The sequence below is a fragment of the Gallinula chloropus genome (assembly GCF_964237585.1).
Source record: "Gallinula chloropus genome assembly, chromosome: 2".
Classification (NCBI taxonomy): domain Eukaryota; kingdom Metazoa; phylum Chordata; class Aves; order Gruiformes; family Rallidae; genus Gallinula; species Gallinula chloropus.
The window spans coordinates 101,758,034-101,766,099 of NC_140086.1; positions in this window are offsets into that span (position 1 = coordinate 101,758,034).

An 8,066-nucleotide genomic window follows, 5' to 3' on the forward strand; every position below is an offset into this window, starting at 1 on the left:
TCAGAAACACTGGAGCTTTTCTGCTGCACTTACATTTTTAAGTTCTCATTCATAATGAAAGGGTGCATAGTGAAGGGGAAATACGCCTCCACACTATTTTTTCATGTACACTGTTACAAAAAAATCAATGAGGGCTAAACCAAGCATCTTTTCAAATGATAAATCCTTGTTCGTTTTTTACACAGAAATGGTTTATTATACAATTATGCCATAAATACATCTAAAGAAATAGGCTGCATTTTCTGCTTCAGTGGTGGAATTCAATACTCGTGAATGAAATTCCTGTAGGAGAAGCCAATGTTTAGCTTCTTGCCTTCTAAATCTACTCTGATTGAAATGGATCAGTGCCTTTTAAAAGTGCAAGCTGAAGATAAATATTTTCCTGTTCTTGAATATTTATGTCCCTAAGTAATTGTGGGATATTGACTCTAGTGGAAAACTTTCAAAGGAGAGGAAGAGTCCTGGTATCTTGAAATTCAAACAAGGACTCCAGGAAGGCCATTTCCTTCCTTCACCTTTATTTCTTCTACTCAGTAGCACTGGAATGAAAAAACATCCAGAATTAGCTCAGAATTTTAGTTTGTGTGATCACCCATGACCCTGAGATTAAGAGTATCATGCTCTACCAACTGAGCTAGCCGACTCAGTCATTTCATATTCTTATTTAAGCTGCTCTATTTTAAATAGCCTCACTCAGAAAGAAGTGTAAATATTTGTCATTTTTACTGTTGCTTTGGAAGACGCCTTCCAAATACTCTGTTAGATTATTTTGTTAATTTATGTATCACTTTCAATAGCTTATCACAGTAATGCTATCACAGATGCTATCCTGTGTTTTGCCACATGGTTTTAAGTGCCACAATGACTCAGGATGTTGATGGTTTAAAGTATTGTACAGAAGTAGTTTGGCTACTGTATGTGTATGTTTGTGTTAGGAACTTCCTTTACTTTTTTGTCCCCGGTTTTCTGATACTAGTTAAGTAGATGCCTATTACTTATGAATCTGATCTTCATCACCTTAAAGACAGCTGAAGACATCAGTGAAAGCCAACTCACATAAAGACTAAATAAAGTGAAAACTCTGAGATCATTCATAGGTCTATATAATGCTGCATGCCAGTGTATTGTCCTCTGGCCTATCTATGTTTTGCCTTGAATGAATCCAGTTCTAAAATTTTGGCTTGAAATCTTCAGTGGTATAAGTTGCAAAGGTTCAGTGAGATCAATACAAGATGAGTGCTTAGCCTCTTCTGTATCCTAATGTGCACCTTAATTCTATTTGATTTCAGTACGTTTTACATTTCTAAATGAGATAATTCACCTTTAGGGAGGTTATCTGAATTGGTGAAGACTGGATCCAATGGAAGATTTGTTTGAGAAATTTTACATTAGCTATAGGAATTAGTGGTTGTTACACTCTACCTACTCAGATTTTGAACAGGTTCTAGGTGATTCTGTGTCACATGTCAAGATTTACACAGACAACCAAAAGAGTGGACCAATTCATGCCCACATATCTTTCCTATCTTTATCGACTTTGCTACAACTGCCAGTTAGGCTAGTGCAAATTGCAGAGATGTGATGGCAGATGTCATATACAAAAGTACACAGACAGATAACATATGCCTTTAAAGACTAGATTCACAGAACTGATTCCTTTGGTATCAACCCACAAGCAACTGCACATTTGCAGTCAACTTGAGCACTGATTTAAATCAGTGTTCCTAACTGGACAGAGCTAGTTATGAGGGTCATGAGACATAAGGCTATCACCAGTAGGGATGCTAATCTTCTGTAAACTGAGTACATAAAAACATATTATTTTGGTGAATCAGACTATATGAATGATGTTCCAGGTATTATAATTAGAACAAGTATTTTAGTCACTGGCATAGATATCTCACAGAACCAAGACAGATTCCAAATATTAGCACAGGTAAAGTGCAATGTGCCAAAATCAAACCTCCAGTTTCATATCACAATGCTGAATTACCAACACCAAAGTTGGCAAGATGCTCATCAAGTGTTGGCTTTGAAATAAAACTTCCATTTCTTACTGCTGTTGTACAGAGGTCATTGTGTTGCAGTTGGAGAAAGAACTACACTGTGGACTGTGTTTTCTGCATGCTTGTTAGAGCACCTAATCTATTTGTGTACTAGTCTATTTGTGTACAGGCTACCTCAAGAAAACATTTGTAAATCATCAACAGATGAGAGTTTTCAACAGGTAAGTGTTGCACACACAAGTATGCAGTTTTGAAAATCACAGCATATACAATTTTTATGTGTGCTTTTATGCTAAATAAGAGAGGATCACAAGATACCACAGTGTTTACAAATAGAGAAACTTCTGTGAAAAGCCATCGGGATCCTGCATGCTTTTGAGAGGGCTGTGGGCTGTAGGAGCTATTGCAAAGCAGAGATGAATATTGCACCACTTTTTAACAACAGAAGAAATGGAAAGACACTCCATACAAAGTGCTTAACTTCATTTACTTTCAGAGGCCTTAGGCATCGTCTATACATTGTGTCATCATGATTGAACAGATAAAGGATAAAATGGACAATTCTGATTGTGAAGAGACCTTTCCGTGGAGCAGCCTGCATAATTTCTGAAGTTCTTTTGTCTATGGAAATTCTTTTCTAGACTAATTGCTTCTACAGCAAGGTTTTGTTTGGCATAGTTTCTCAATTTGACATGTAATTAAAAAAAAAAAAGCTCCATGTCCCAAATTTCTATTTTGAGAACATACTCTTAGCTAGAATTCTGTGGATTTTAATTTCTTACTTTTTTCCTGAGGCAATTGCTCCCAATGTCTTCCAGGATATATACAATAAGCAAGTTATAAAGACTTCATCATCTGTCTCACTGTTTTATTCCTTCCATACTATTTTCATGTACTTTCACGTTTCAGAACATGTTCTGTGGGTGCAAGTGTTTGCTTGCCCCTTCAGCACACTTTAATCAGCCAAGCACCACATCACAGCAACATTGATTTAGAACTGCTGAGTATCTGGCTGTATGTATCAGCATCTTTTTTTACTGTATGCATTGTATTGGAGTGATCTGGTGGTAAATCAGTTCACCTCTGGTCTGGTCAGTTCAGTTCTCTCTTTCCTGGCTGAAAACTTTAAATATTTTTCAAATGGTTTTTTTTTGTTTGTTTATTTTGGGGGGGGGGGGGGGGTTTGTTTGGTTTTTTTAGGGGTATATGGTGATAAAAATATCACCATATTTTTTGGTGATATGCTCTGTCAAAGAAGTGTAAGTTGGGAATTCCCTAGCCACTATAAAAATATCACCATATTTTTTGGTGATATGCTCTGTCAAAGAAGTGTAAGTTGGGAATTCCCTAGCCACTATTTATTGAACCAGTAACTATGGCCTATCCTGTTGTAAAAAGAAGAAACACAGAAATACTGGATTTCTCTTCTATAAATTTTGCTCAATGGTTAGGTTCTTTTTAACCATGTCTGTTATGCTGCACTATGACCTTGTAATGTAAAAAAAAAAAGTGTTGCCTGCATTCAGATTCATTATGTTTCTCTGAGCTATGAAGTTAGTTACTGAAATATAGGAAATTATGTTTTACAAATACATGATCTAGCTGGAGATTTATGCAAAAATTTTTGCAAAATAATCATGTGCCTTAATTGTCACTCTTTGGAGTGCTGTCATTTGGAGAGTTTTGTTCATGCTTTCCAAGAGGTCTTACTGCATATATTTTTAAACAAGTGAAGTTGTTCTGCTAATGTGTCTTTATAGAAATGTTTTAGTAGCATATCATAATGAGAAGTTTGGCAATAAATTGTATCACTTTGGTGGAATCACACTGCTTTGGCAAGTGATTTAGAGAATCGTTTATTTAGTACGTTTAGCAAAGACTTTCAATACATGACTACTGAAAAGGTCATATTTCTGCTCTTAAATCAAAGACAATAGTGTGCTGCTGATAATTATACAACACAAATAATTAAAAAAAACAAAGTTGTAGATGGTCTTTGACAGCTATGACACTTTATGTATATTTCTAGCCCCACTGCAGTCAATGACAGAATTCCTATTGACTTTATTAGCCAGTATTCTCATCCATAGAAGAGAAGGCTCCGTGTTTTGTCAAATTACATAGAGAGACACTGTCATTACACTGTCATTACAAATTAAGCTTTACATATATTATAACATATAGCAACACATTATTGATGCAAAGATTGAAGCAATCGTTTCAGGTTTTGTTTTACTGTGCAATGTTTTTTGAAAATATGGTAGGCACTAAAGCCAGCAGGCTTGATTTCCTACACAGAAACTAAGGAAACTTTATCTAAGCTGTCTTGTATCACCTTTGCTGATACACGGAAGCCATGAACAGCCACTCCTTTTGGAATAATTAAACACTTAAATCAGCATTGAAAGCTACTAGCAAGGGTTCTGTACCACTTGGCTTCTTAGTTTAATGACCCAAGAGGTTCATCACACTGAACTGTGTGTGCAAAATGGCGTGCACAACACTGCCAGCACACACAAGATGAGAGAATTCAGTGCTGCCCATTGCTTAGAAACACAAAAAATTATAGTCAGCACAGTAGTCCCAAGCAAGGTGGAGAGACAAGTCCAAGAGATTTTAGATAATACTCCACATGAGCTTTGATTTCTGATAAAAACAGTGAGATTATAACTAAATTTCAAATCCCATCTGTGTTCTTGTTTTTCAAAACAGTGTTAGTGGACTGAACACACCACAAAAAGTTTTTATTTTCTTTCCCCTTCACATCTGTTTCTAGCTCTACTCACATTCTAAGGGGCATCCCAAAGGTTTGTACTTCTGAGCTTTGTACCTCATGGAGCTGGATGTAGAGAAAGGCTCAGAGCTATTAGAAATTTCAGCAAAAACAAGTAGAAACATTGAGTGGCATATTAACACTGGATTTTGGCATTCTATCTGACTCCTCATCTCCAACCAAAGAAAGCGGATTTTGGAAGCTACAACATTGGAACTATGAGAAAGTCAAAGCAGCTTGGTGTTGGGGCAGACAGCATCAGTTGCAAAGTTGCTGCTTTGCATAGTTTTGTTTGATTGTAACTTTATGGCCATTTTGATTTATAAATTGGGATGTACTTTGTCATGATAGTTATATTTTTTCAGCTTTGTTTTTTGAGCATTGGAGCTCTATTTAAAAGATTTATCTTTATCTATTGCTATCAGTTCATATCAGTGCCTGCTATGATACAAGAAAATAGCTATTGCAGTCATTTTATGTCATTGTACCTACCATAACCAATGTGAGAAGACAGTCTTCTACCTCTATTTGTGTGTGTCATGGTTTTAGCAGATAATACTGGAAACTCCACCTTCTTTCCAGACATTGTGCTTTAAAGGAGGATGGAGAACCTTTTGTTTCAGAGGTTTTACAAATTGGTTTCATGTTCAAACCAAGACATAAAGTGAAGCTCAGTCTACAATGGCCTTTTGCCTATCTAGAGTCAAAACTACGTATGCCTGGGGAGTTTTCAATACTCTAAGTCACTCTGAAATCCTAACCACACACGAAGTTCAAGTATCCTCACTAATGCACCCTCTGTGCTCAAGAGCTGTGGAAACAGAAGTCTGGGAAAGAGCAGGCTTTCAGTGAATTTCATTTAGTGATCTTACAGATCTGAGTGGAATCAAATCTGCCTCATAAAACAGGTCCTTCTGATTGGTTGGCAAGGTGATGTGCCACAAAGAACCCGCACTTCCATCAATTAGAGGTGAGTTGGTTTGCCTCTAATGCCTCTGTCAGTAAGAGTCTGGAACACATAACCATCCAACGTTGCTCTTGTTAGAACCATTGCATTCAGCTGCTTGCAAAGCCTGATCCTTCTCATTCATGTACACTCACTATTTAACTACTGTTCAGAAATATTGATGCATTCATGTTGAATCCAGAAAGTCCCAGTATTATGTACAACATGTAATTCACAGAAATAATCCTATTCATGTAACCAGGCTGTGAACTGTGAGGCTATAAATGAGTGAACATTCAATTGATACTACCTAGGAATCAGAGTCACAGCAGAAGTGAAGTTGGAAGGGGCTTCTGGAGGTCATCTAATCCAATCTCCGAGGAGCTATCTGAGGGTTAATTTAAGAGCTAACCAGCCAAAGTCAAACTAGGGTAGAATCTGGACTGATAGGGGAATGGAAGTATTCACCTCTTTTCCCTCTCTCTCTCTCACACACACACACTTTCAGCTCTCAAAGCTACTTTCTCAGCCCCACCAAAAGAAAGCCTAGTTTACTGGCAAGAAAGCCATCAGGGTATCCCCAAGACCACATTCCAAACACCTGTCATCCCTGGTGTCTAGAGATTTTAGGAGACAAGTCTTCACACTGCAGACGGGGGGGAGTGTATGGCACAGCATGCTCAGGAAAGAGTGGGCTAGGATCACTTCACCAGCCAAATAAAGCCTTCTGCATGTACTAATCCTCAGAATGTGTGACAGATGGGTGTTTATTATGATGATGTGTGTGGCACTAATTTTGAACACATGTCCTTTTCCCTATAAGCACTAATTTACCTTGCTGTATGAGAGACACTGCTCCCCTCTTCCCCAGAGGTGGGAGCTACAAGTCTGACCTTGATTTTGGGATTAAAGATAGGTACTTTTCATTTTCCTTACCATTAACCAATGCTGCAGGAAGCAGTGCTAGTAATGCTGAACTCTTAACTGGTCTGTAATAGTGTTGTATGTGGCCAAGACTGCAGGCAGTAGTGAATTTTGCTTTGCAGTAGCCTTCTCCAGATAAAAACATCTATTATTTAAACTTTGTATTATCTCTGGAGCTTTCTTCATTCTTGAAATACTAAAAGTACCCCCCAATAAAGTATGTACCTCTTTTTTCTGTTAATCCCTTTGAGGAACAGCTGCCTGCCATCTGAGGAAATATGTGTGTACTGCATGCAGAGAAGCATGGGAATGGGTGTGTGTGAAGGGAAAAGACTAGAAAATTGGATGACAGTATGTGTCTTTCACTACGGAGACAATGGAGTCGATCTTCCTGTGACAGCTGCTCAAGGAGCCAGATCAGAGTGCTTCTGTTTAGGTTATAGGGCTTTGCTGACTGTCACTGTCCCTCTGTACTCTTTTGCATGTGTGAAGATGAATTTATTTTATAATCTAATAGTTTCATTGTAGGCTGTAGAGATATTTTTTCTAAAATTACAAATATTTTTTACTTTTACTTATTAAGGGCTAAATAAAAATTATATATTTAGGCTGATAATACAGACATCATATACTGCAATGTTTTAGCAGTCACATAACCCACCACTGGCAAAATAAGAGCTGATTCATGGGAATGTGGGTGGAAATAGTGTAGGTGAACGAGACAGTCTGAAAGGCTATTTGCCCAAAAACTTAGGGCTAAAAAGGAAGAAGCAATCAGACTGAACAGTAACCAGTGTAAAAGTATAAAAACAGTTTGAAGGTAAGTAATGGGGATATATGTTAGAGTAGAAAGGACCAATCAGCTGAACCCCAGCTTTAACAGTACCAGAAACTGTTTGCACTGTTGTAACTAACCTGAAGGAAAAAAGGAAGATGAAAGTCTGGTAGAAAGTATCACCCTTCCCTCCCTCCCTCCATTTTCCCCATACATTGGGCATGATTATTCCAATACCAATTCCAAGAGATGTCATCCATCATGCTCACACACGTGTCAGTAAGGCCACATGCAAATACCAGCCTAATATATACAAAATACCATTAATCGATATTACACAGCAAAATGAGAATCCAGACTCCACTCCCAGAGGTGATAAACTGACAGGGAATACAGACAGCAGTACAGGTCTACACAGCACAACTATGGAAACAAACACAATTGCAACCAGCAACTATTTGCCCAATATAATAAACGCATGTAACACCTTTTGGTTTCACAGAATCACAGAATCACAGGGGTTGGAAGGGACCTTGAGAGATCATCGGGTCCAACCCCCCTGCCAAAGCAGCTCCCCAGCTCATATTGCACAGACAGGCATCCAGATGTGTCTTGAATATCTCCAGAGACGGAGACTCCACC